The sequence below is a fragment of the Syngnathoides biaculeatus genome, chromosome 13 (assembly GCF_019802595.1).
Source record: "Syngnathoides biaculeatus isolate LvHL_M chromosome 13, ASM1980259v1, whole genome shotgun sequence".
Lineage (NCBI taxonomy): Eukaryota > Metazoa > Chordata > Actinopteri > Syngnathiformes > Syngnathidae > Syngnathoides > Syngnathoides biaculeatus.
The window spans coordinates 14,726,827-14,736,469 of record NC_084652.1 but is presented as its reverse complement, the minus strand read 5'-3'; the positions used below and the strand labels follow the sequence as shown (position 1 = coordinate 14,736,469).

General features: G+C 40.3%; 1 long non-coding RNA gene across 1 annotated transcript; it reads left to right on the top strand.

Annotated features, from left to right (window-relative positions):
* Positions 1–399: 399 nt before the first annotated feature.
* On the top strand, positions 400–4,159 carry LOC133511009 (uncharacterized). Its single transcript, XR_009797766.1, has 3 exons — positions 400–632; positions 3,137–3,281; positions 3,551–4,159. It is a non-coding gene; the product is annotated as an uncharacterized LOC133511009 (long non-coding RNA).
* Positions 4,160–9,643: the final 5,484 nt, after the last annotated feature.

Sequence of the window (9,643 nt, the reverse complement as noted above, 5' to 3'; positions counted from 1 at the left end):
GCCGCCATCCGAGGTAGATGCCCTGGGTCGGTGTCCCCGACGCCCCACCACCCTCCTGCCCTTGCACGCCATTAGCAATGAAATAAATGATGCAGAATATTAAACTCACTTAAAATGTTTGCATGTATGAACACTTTTTTTTTGTTTTAACACTACTTTTAAGAGAAGGCCGGGACTGCCTAATTTCTCCTCTTTGCCTCTGAACTCCGCACAAAGAGGGAAAGAAGAAGAACAGCCTATGGGCTGCCTTGGAGGCAGCAAGCCGCAGAAAGCGTATGATTTGACAAACAACATTAGTTTTTGCACCACTGATTCAGGCAGAATGTGTGCTTAATTAGTAAAAATGGACACTAATTGAGCCCCAGCTGTACGTTGGTGGGTAAAAAAAAAAGAAGAAAAGAGTCTCGGAGCAGACCAACCCAAGAGTAACAAGTCTCTCTGATCCTCGTCTCCTCCCCCCTGAGCTCCGTCTGCTCGCTCAGGAAGCTTTGTGGCTTGTTAGCACACGGGGAATTTTGTAAGGATAATGAAAAGTCAGGAGAGGATGTGAAGAAAGGCAACCGCTGCAGGGCTCATTCTGGTCTGGACACGATAGGAAAAGTCTTCTGAATTTCCTCCCATTTCCATGCTAGGTAATACAGGATCATGTCTTTTATGTTGTGTTCAAGTCAATGATAGCATAGCGTAGCACGGAGAATTTCTTTTGCCTCCTCTTTTCAAGCATAAATAGGATTGAGAGCACGCCAGACTGAATCACGAGTTAAAACATGATGATGTGAAAAAAAAATGCCATAGCTCGAGGGGTAAAAATAAAAAAAGGGGGGGGGGGAAGAGGGCCCTATTTACAACATTGTCTGAGCATCCCTTCTGCCTTTGTTCTTATTGCATATCATAACAAGAGCATGTTATCAATAGATTTAATTGGATGTGAAATATTATAATATGGATGTTGCATCATCTCTCTCTCACTCTGTATACATACTTGTATAACAAAAAGTAAATTTATTTTTTAGAGTGCATTTCATATACAAGGTAATGCAAAGTCTTTTATATGATTACAAGTATTTAAAAACAAAGACATAAACCATTTAAAAGAGAAAAAGAATAAAAATAAAAAATACAATTAAAATTACAATTAAAACAGCAGTGCAAGAAAAAGCATTGACAAAGCATGACTAAAAAGAAATGTTTTCAACCTGGATTTAAAAACATCCACACTTGGGACTGACATCACTTCTGCTGGCAGTTTATTCCATTTATGTGTAGCATAATAGCTAAATGTTATTGCTTTTGCAGTCTGTGCTCCACCATTTGACCTGAGTCAGTCGATCTCAGAGCCCTACTGGCTTTATATTCCATTAGCATTTCTTTCATGTATTCAGGACCTCAACCATTTCATGATTTATAGACCAGTAGCAGAACTTTAAAATCTATTCTAAAACTGACTGGAAGCCAGTTGAAAGACTTTAGAATTGGAATTATATGGTCTGAGATCTTTGTTCTTCTCAAAACCCGAGTTGCAAGATTCTGAATGAGATGCAACTGTTTAATACTCTTTTTTTGGGAGTCCAGTCAGAAGACCATTACAATAGTCAAGTCTTGGGATTCAAGTAGGAATCAGCTTCTCTTGGTCTGCTTGACACATGCAAACCTTCACTCGAGATTTGTTCTTCAGATGGTAAAAGGAAGTTTTAGTCAATCATTTGATAGAACTGTTGTCGGGGAGGTCGGAATCTATCAGAACACCAAGGTTTCGGACCTGACCTTTGTTTTTTTAAGACCGTGAGTCGAAAATTTGGGCTTATCCAGTTATTTGTCTGCTTTAATACCTCAATTGAACTGTAGTCATCTGGAGAAACTGCTAAATGTAACTTGTGTGTTATCTGCATAGCTATGATCGTAAAAATTAAGATTCAGAAGAATTTGACCCAACGGTACCATCTACAGGTTGAAAGGGAGGAGTCCTTAACTGACCTTTAAGAGACCCCATCGGTCTTTGCCATTCTTTGAGATTGAACACTTCCAATGGTTACAAACTAACGCCTTTCTTCCAGGTAGGACCTAAACCCTTTCAGGACTGTTGCAGCTAGTCCTATCCACGTTTTCAACCTGTTTAGGACTATATTATGATCTACTGTATCAAAAGCCGCACTGAGATCCAACAAGACCAAAAATGACACCTCTCCTTATATCATTTAACACTTTGATAAGAGCAGATTCTGTGCTGTGACGAGTTCAGAAACGTGACTGAAATATGTCAAAAGGTCAACTTAAAGTCAAGAAATTGCCGAGTTGATTAAAAACAACTTTCTTGAGAATCTTGGCTATGAAAGGGAAATTTGAGATGGGTCTATAACTTGCTAACGTGGAATCGTCCAGTGCTCTGTTTTTTAGAAGAGGCTTAACAGCAACTACTTTAAGAGCTTTAGGAAACCTACCACTTGGGATGGTCTTAGTTTTTACAGGAGCAACAGCATTCATGGCATTTCAGCTTTTCGAGGTGAAATTGTCCAAAAAGTTCATCAACTGTCTCAGCATTCACAGTCTATGGCACAGCTACAGACTCCATAAACTTAGTGGCAGTACTCTCATTTATGTACTCGTATCTTTTCTTAATAGACGTAGAGGTTCTCTGAACTTTTGGAAGAATCTCTAAATGGCAGAATACAGTACACAAAAATGGTCATAAATAGCCATATCCTAAATGCCAATTGATAGAATATCATCATCCTTGGAGACGACCAGGTCTAAGGTCTGACCTTGAGTGTGGGTTGGACTTTTAATGTGTTGAGAGAGAGATTAAATGTGTCTCATCTAGCAGAGAGCTATTGAGATTTTATTCCCCATGTCATTTGACACTTGTTCATGTAATTTAAATTTGCTAGTGTTGCCTCATTTAAAATGCTATTATTGCTACTTTCTGCTAACCGCGATTCAGTTGATAACAAAAAGTCCAGATCATAGGTTGTAATGTCATTAATCAACATTGATTAATAAATCAATGACCCAGAGACCTGAAACTGAGAAGAGCTAGTCTCGCAGACATAACTCGAGACAATGGTTTGATTGATTCACATTTTATCCTCACTAAGTTTATACGTCCACGTCCATTTTCCAAACCGCTTATCCTCACAAGGGTCGCAGCAGTACCAGAGCCTATCCCAACTAACATTGGGCAAAAGATGGACTACACCCTGAACTGGTCGCCAGTCAGCTGCAGGGCACATATCAACACCATCACTGAGCGAGAATCGATCCCATACTGCCCGCACCAAATTCAGGTGTGTTTACATTACATTACTACATTACTACATCATCTGTGACATTTATTTAGTTTATAGTTCTACTTTATTTTTGTGCCATATATCTTTGATCAACATTCTGTCCCTTGTAATTACAGGGATGAAAAATGCCTGATCAAAATAGAAGTCTGGCTTATTCTGGATATAACCTCAGTCATAAATACTCACAAATAACCATTGTAATGTAATTTGTGTGTACAAATATCTACACTGTTTAACTAATGTTCTGTTGTGGTTTTCACCTCTAGTCTCCTTGTCTACTGTCTACTGCGGCATACAGATCAGCTCAACAGGTTCGGGGAAAATAAAAGAGATCCCACACTCTCAATAAATACTCTGATGAATACTCTTTATATACCAGAAGTACACATACTCTCTTTGAGTGTGAGGTGCTTATTGTCGGACTACTGACGTTTTGGCATCACTCACCATAATAAACAACGTGAAAAGATGAGATTAACAGCTGAATCTTCATCGTCAACTCAAAAACTGTGCTGATCGTCACTCCAAAGCGATGCAACACTGCCATCTACCGCCACGTGTTCATTATTACAGTTAGGTAAAGGGTTGAAATTCACAGAAAACCAGGGCGAGACCCTCTTGAGGACTTGAGGAATGTATTCGCTGGTGGCAGTAAATGGTTGGAACGACTTAATGTGTGCAGAATGTTTACATGTTTTACCATTTGAAGTTGGTCGTGACAATTTTTGAAACCAATCAGAGGGCGGAAAAATGATGACATAATCGAGGGCCACTCCTCCAGCCGTGCAACGACGAATGTTTAATCCGAATGTTTATAAAAAAAATTTAAAAAACAGTTCCATTGCTCATACATTGCACACATGAGGACAGGGCAAAAACCCACGTATAATTAATGTTCGTTAGAATTGCAGGGATATTTTTTTAAGAACATATTTTATTTTGTCCTGATTCTGAAGGCTGTGGGGAGATCACACCAATATACCAAAACAGAACGAAGGAGTGCATCCAAGAGAAACACTACGAAATGAAGAGAATAGATTGTTGGGAATAAATTTATTCAATTACACGGTAAAAATATTGGAATTTATGGAGTAGCTGTCAGGTTAGTGCATGAGGTCTTGCTGGACTGATCGCCCACCCCTGATTTACGACTCATGAGAGAGATTAAAAAAAAGACGTATCTGTGGATGATGTGTGGTAAAAGATTATTTCTTACAAAAACGGCATAAATTAAAAGTGGTACAAGAGTTTTCCATCTACAAGTGAAAATGTGAGTGCACAAAGTTTGACCTCATTATTTTGCTTGTAAATTAATATGCAAAACAGCTCAAGGACAAGGGTTAACGCATTCACAAAATGCCCTTTGATAATATTTGCAACATGATGACTCACATCACATCATGTTCTCTGCACTGGGGAGGTGGGAGTGAAAATACAATTTAAAAAAAATAAAAAAGGGAACTGGGTGGTGGGGGGGGGTGTAAAATGTAGCAATTAAGCTTTTTAAACCTAATGAAAAGAGAAGTAAAGAAAAATTCAGGCCTTACCCAACAGTTATCTATAATTCATCTTTTAAAAAAATGATAAATGCAAATCGAGAGCATCAAAAAGGCTTTTTATCATCAGCAAAAACATGTTTTTTAAAATGTATTTATTAAATTTAATTTCAATGTCTTACAGTGATCAGGGGTTGCCATGGCAATGACACAAATAAAAACTTCTTTGTAACATTACTTGTCACCATCCATCTAGATTTTGAGAGGGGGCTTGAAACAGTTTTTGTGGGGACTTAGTGTGAGAAGAGCAATCAACATTTCATCTTCGAAGAAATTAAAAGGCAACACACAATCAAAAAAAAAGTGTGAAGGGCACACGTGATTGAATGAACAATTACGCTTGTGATTTATAACCCGTTTGTTTTTCTTCAGCTGCACTTCATCTTTTTCTGACGTACAGTGTTAAAAAGTCTGGCTTGATTGCGACCACAATGCCAAAGCCTGCTCATTTATACGCATTAACATAGTGTGCCACAAATGAGATGAGCTCCTGATGAAAATGACTGGACTGGAAAATGGCACATGCGTAGAAAATGTGGGTTAAAAAAAAAGGGCTGATAATTAATCGGGGGAGCCTTCGGTCTTTTGATTGCACAACTTATTTAAAACACCTTATACAGTTATTAGTCCATAATTCAGCAAGGCAACGTGTGGATGGTTCATTTGAATCAGATCATAACATCTTATCATAAAGTCATTAAAGAAAATGTGTGCCAGGTTTCTTTTTTGGATGCATATGCAGCATGATGAAAGAAAATAATATACTATAATTGTTGTAAATTAACGGCACTGTGTTATTTTTAGGCGGCAACATATTTGAACATCCTTCAGGAGAGAGGTAAGTTTGAAAGAGCTCGACTAATCGACAACTTTGATGAGAAATGAGAAAGGACATGATGCCACTCCAGTGGTTTTAATCACGAAATCATCTGCAAATGGAGAAAAAATGAGAGAAATTCAGATTCACATCACCCTGCTGGATTGTGACAACTATGTGGAAGCGGATTTTGTCTTCTAATTTGGTCTTTTCCTTCCAATTAGATTAGAGTAAATTGGTCTGTGTCGATATCAAGGTGGAGGATGAGTCAAATCATAAGAGGAAGTCAGTAATTAAAACATTTCCCCGCATTGTGAAATGTGCGTTCCTACAGCGAGTGGTTCTGGTTTTGTATTTTTATGCCACACTCGTAATTGTTGCAGCAATTAGTCCCTGATATGTGTGTCCAAATGGGGGCTTTAGTCTAATTAAGAAAACATTCGTTCAATCAGATGAGCGCTTTTCACTTGAGCAAGCGTTATTTACCCAGCAGTAAATAACACATTTTGCTTTATAATTATTTTTCACCTGCCAATTTCAAGATTGAACGCAGCGTGCATTGAATTTGGATGTCTGGGCCAAAATAGCATTACATCAGCGATTCCGTACCGAGGAAGTTATCCAATTTCATTCCGTACCATGCCAGCGGGGTACAATGACGGGGTATCAAATTGTTGCCATTCATAAAGTCTCACACGTGTCCCTATGAAAATGTACTTCCTTTTCACTATTTAGTTGAAAGGTATCATTCGCACAGTTGTAATACCATCAAGGCTTTGCGGGTTTTTTTTTTGTTTGTTTTTTTCGTTTGTTTTTTAACAGCATTCAGGTCATTTTTGGTGTGATTGTGAGTGCGACTGCTGTCTGTCTCCATGTGCCGATTGGCAACCCCGCCTCTTGACAGCTGTGATAGGCTCCAGCACTCGCAAGACCCTCGTGAGGATAAGCGGCTCATAAAATGCATGGATGGATGGATGGATGGGTCATTTTCATGCAGTTTGAACAATAATAGTCAAGAGATGGCCAACTGAATTTCCTGTTCAAAATCAATTTTTAATTATTTGGAAGCTGTTATCCATCAAAAGTCCATAATTGTTTCCAAGTAAACACATTTTTTTCAAACCTTTATTGCCAAAATAGCTTTTTTTTTAGATGTCCAAAATATAGTTTCATATAAAGCAAGACGTTTTCTGAAGATGCTGATTACAATTTTCAATTCAGAGGATTTTCCAAGTAAACTACGGCAAGCCAAATGCGTCTTAGAGTTAAAATTTTGTCGCTCAAGCTGTCTTTAGCATTAATACCCCTGAAGAGACCCAAATTATCCTGCTGCAATACACCAGAGGGATCTGTGAGCGGAAGTGTCAGGTTCAGGCAGCCATTTTGCATTCAGACAAAAGGAGACAGCAAAATAAACTGCATTGCTTCTGTCAAAACCACTACATTCTTTACAGTTAAAGTGGGACTCTCATCCCTATAAACATTCTAAAATAGATATTGTAATGAAAAATGCATATAACAGTATTCACTTTAATGTCTATACGAAAAAAAAGTGAGCGGCGAGTGTGTCATCCATGCGCAAAGTTGTGCAATTGAGTGTCCCTCGACATTCAAGTGGTCGCCATATTAGTCGCGTACTCTGTCCTTGACGTCGTCACTTCCGCCGTTGAAAACGGGCAGTGCCTGCTACTGTGGAAGTCGAACAACAGAGATATTCGGATTTTTCCGACGCCCCTTCTGACACCGAAGCTCTTTTCGAAAAGGACAACACCACACAACCGAGTGAAGTTACTGGCGCAATATTATACTATTGTTTCGAGCCCTCAGGGCAATATTACACTATTGTTTCGAGCCATATTCAGATGATATGCCATCACGGCCAAACCGCAACCCCGTCCGATCCACTTCCGCGTCGGAGCTGAGCCATGACGGCTCATCGCAGCCAGCCGGTCTGCCTTGACAATGACAGAGCCGAGCGGTGCTGCTTTTGGGGGGTGCTCACAGACGCCGCAGTACTGAGCAACACAGTCGAGCCGGGGCGCTTTATGCGCGCACGCGACTGAGTAACGCATTCTCGGCTGGGTTCTTCAGAGCCGCCCCTGTCGTAAAGCCCAACGTGCAGCCTTCAGAGAAGCTGTGACCGCCGAACGCAGCCCCTCAGCCAGTGTGGCTAATTTTCTGCCCTGGTGGCATATAAGGAGGAGGTGCAGCCCAGCCATGCTGCTTTTAGGGGTATGTTCAAAGCCGCCGAAGTACACGATGAACACTATCGAGACGAGGCTGAGTGAGACATTGTTGGCTGGGCGACGCGCACATCCACATTTCATACGCGGATCTTTGTTACGTTATGAGAGAGACCGATTACGTGCTCCGCCCCAAACTATTATTTTTTTTTAGTAGCTGAATACACACCTACCTGTGATTTGGAACTTCACGAAGCTCTCGTCCTTTGCACCCATGCAATCTATTTTCCACAACGAACAGGGTCTCTTTCAAACTTATGAAGGCTAATTCCATTCTCCCGAGTGTTCAAGCAATGTCCAGCAATGCAACGAGCCGGCATTTTGGCTAACACGAAGGAACAACGAGCTACCTTCCCAGAGGTAAAACTAATGGAATCAAACAAGTCCACGAGGGGGCGCCGCTGTCCTTTACGTCACTTCCTGCTTCTTCTCGAAAACAAATCCCTGAGAGGATTTTCATGGCGGGAGTTACAAAAAGCTGTATACGTCAAAATCATGTTTTGTGGTGAAAAAACACATGGTACCATATTGGGTGTGGGTTTTTCATTAATAATATACCAAAAATCATCCATTTCATGATAGGCCCACTTTAAAGACAAATAGTTGGGATCATTAATGTGCTTGAAGATTAAAGGACAACACGTGTAAATTGTCCGATTTTTATAAAGCTCTTTATGGCTTTTCTGTTACACACTTTTGTCTTTACCATTATGAAAAGAAAGGTATTTTAATGAACGCCTGCCATTTGCTGTGTCAATTAGAATTGCCTTGACTATGAATGCCTAAACTTTGAAACGCCTAAAAGCCCAAGCTGTCAAACGCTAATGACCTCGCATCTGTCAGAGTGACACCTGAAAGGAAAAGAAAAGAAAAGAAAGTGTGTAGTGACTTTTGGGAACGCCGCGGTTTTAGCGAGGTTTACGCCGGCGTTGATTAAATCTGCTCTCAGCACAAGTTTCTTCACTTTAGCACCATCGACACGGTGCTCTTCCTTAATGGCTTCCTTCAGTTTCTGACACTCTTCATTTGACATAATGAGAGTTTTCAAGCTGTGAAAAAAAAGGTATGCACGTGGCATAACACAAGGGCCGAAAATGAGCCGTGCCTGCAGGCACACTTCAAAATAAGAAAATTTGCTGCTCAGGAAGCTATCTGTGGCTTGCAACCTGACATCTGTTTTTGGGTTCTCGTCGGGCCGAACGGGGAACGGCCAGGCAAGCTGCCTCTTTCCAGCTCTTTGCCAACTTATTTGTATCTGAAGGTTCATTGAGCAGGGCATCAGCCAGCCACTCAGCCCTCGTGGTCGGACCAACTGTCAGCTCATCTCACCAATTGGCAGGAGAACATTCTGACAGTCGGGCAGGCCGAGGAGAGGCAAACCATAGCGGTGAGTGGAATCGCTACTCGCTGTTAATACCGGCGATTCCCTACAGCATTTTTTTTTTTTTGGCTGCACAGGTGGCAAAAGTGCTCTGTTTTTAAGCTGAAAAAGCTGAAAGACTAATGTGAAATGAAGCTCGTAAAAGAAATCCTAATGTATCTCTTTTAGTGAAATAAAGATATCAAAGTATAGACTGAGTGGGACGGCACCGAGGAAATGGCGCGTTGCGACAGTGTGAAGTCGTTAGTGTTTAGATTAGATAGATAGATAGATAGATAGATAGATAGATAGATAGATAGATAGATAGATAGATAGATAGATAGATATAGATAGATAGATAGATAGATAGATAGATAGATAGA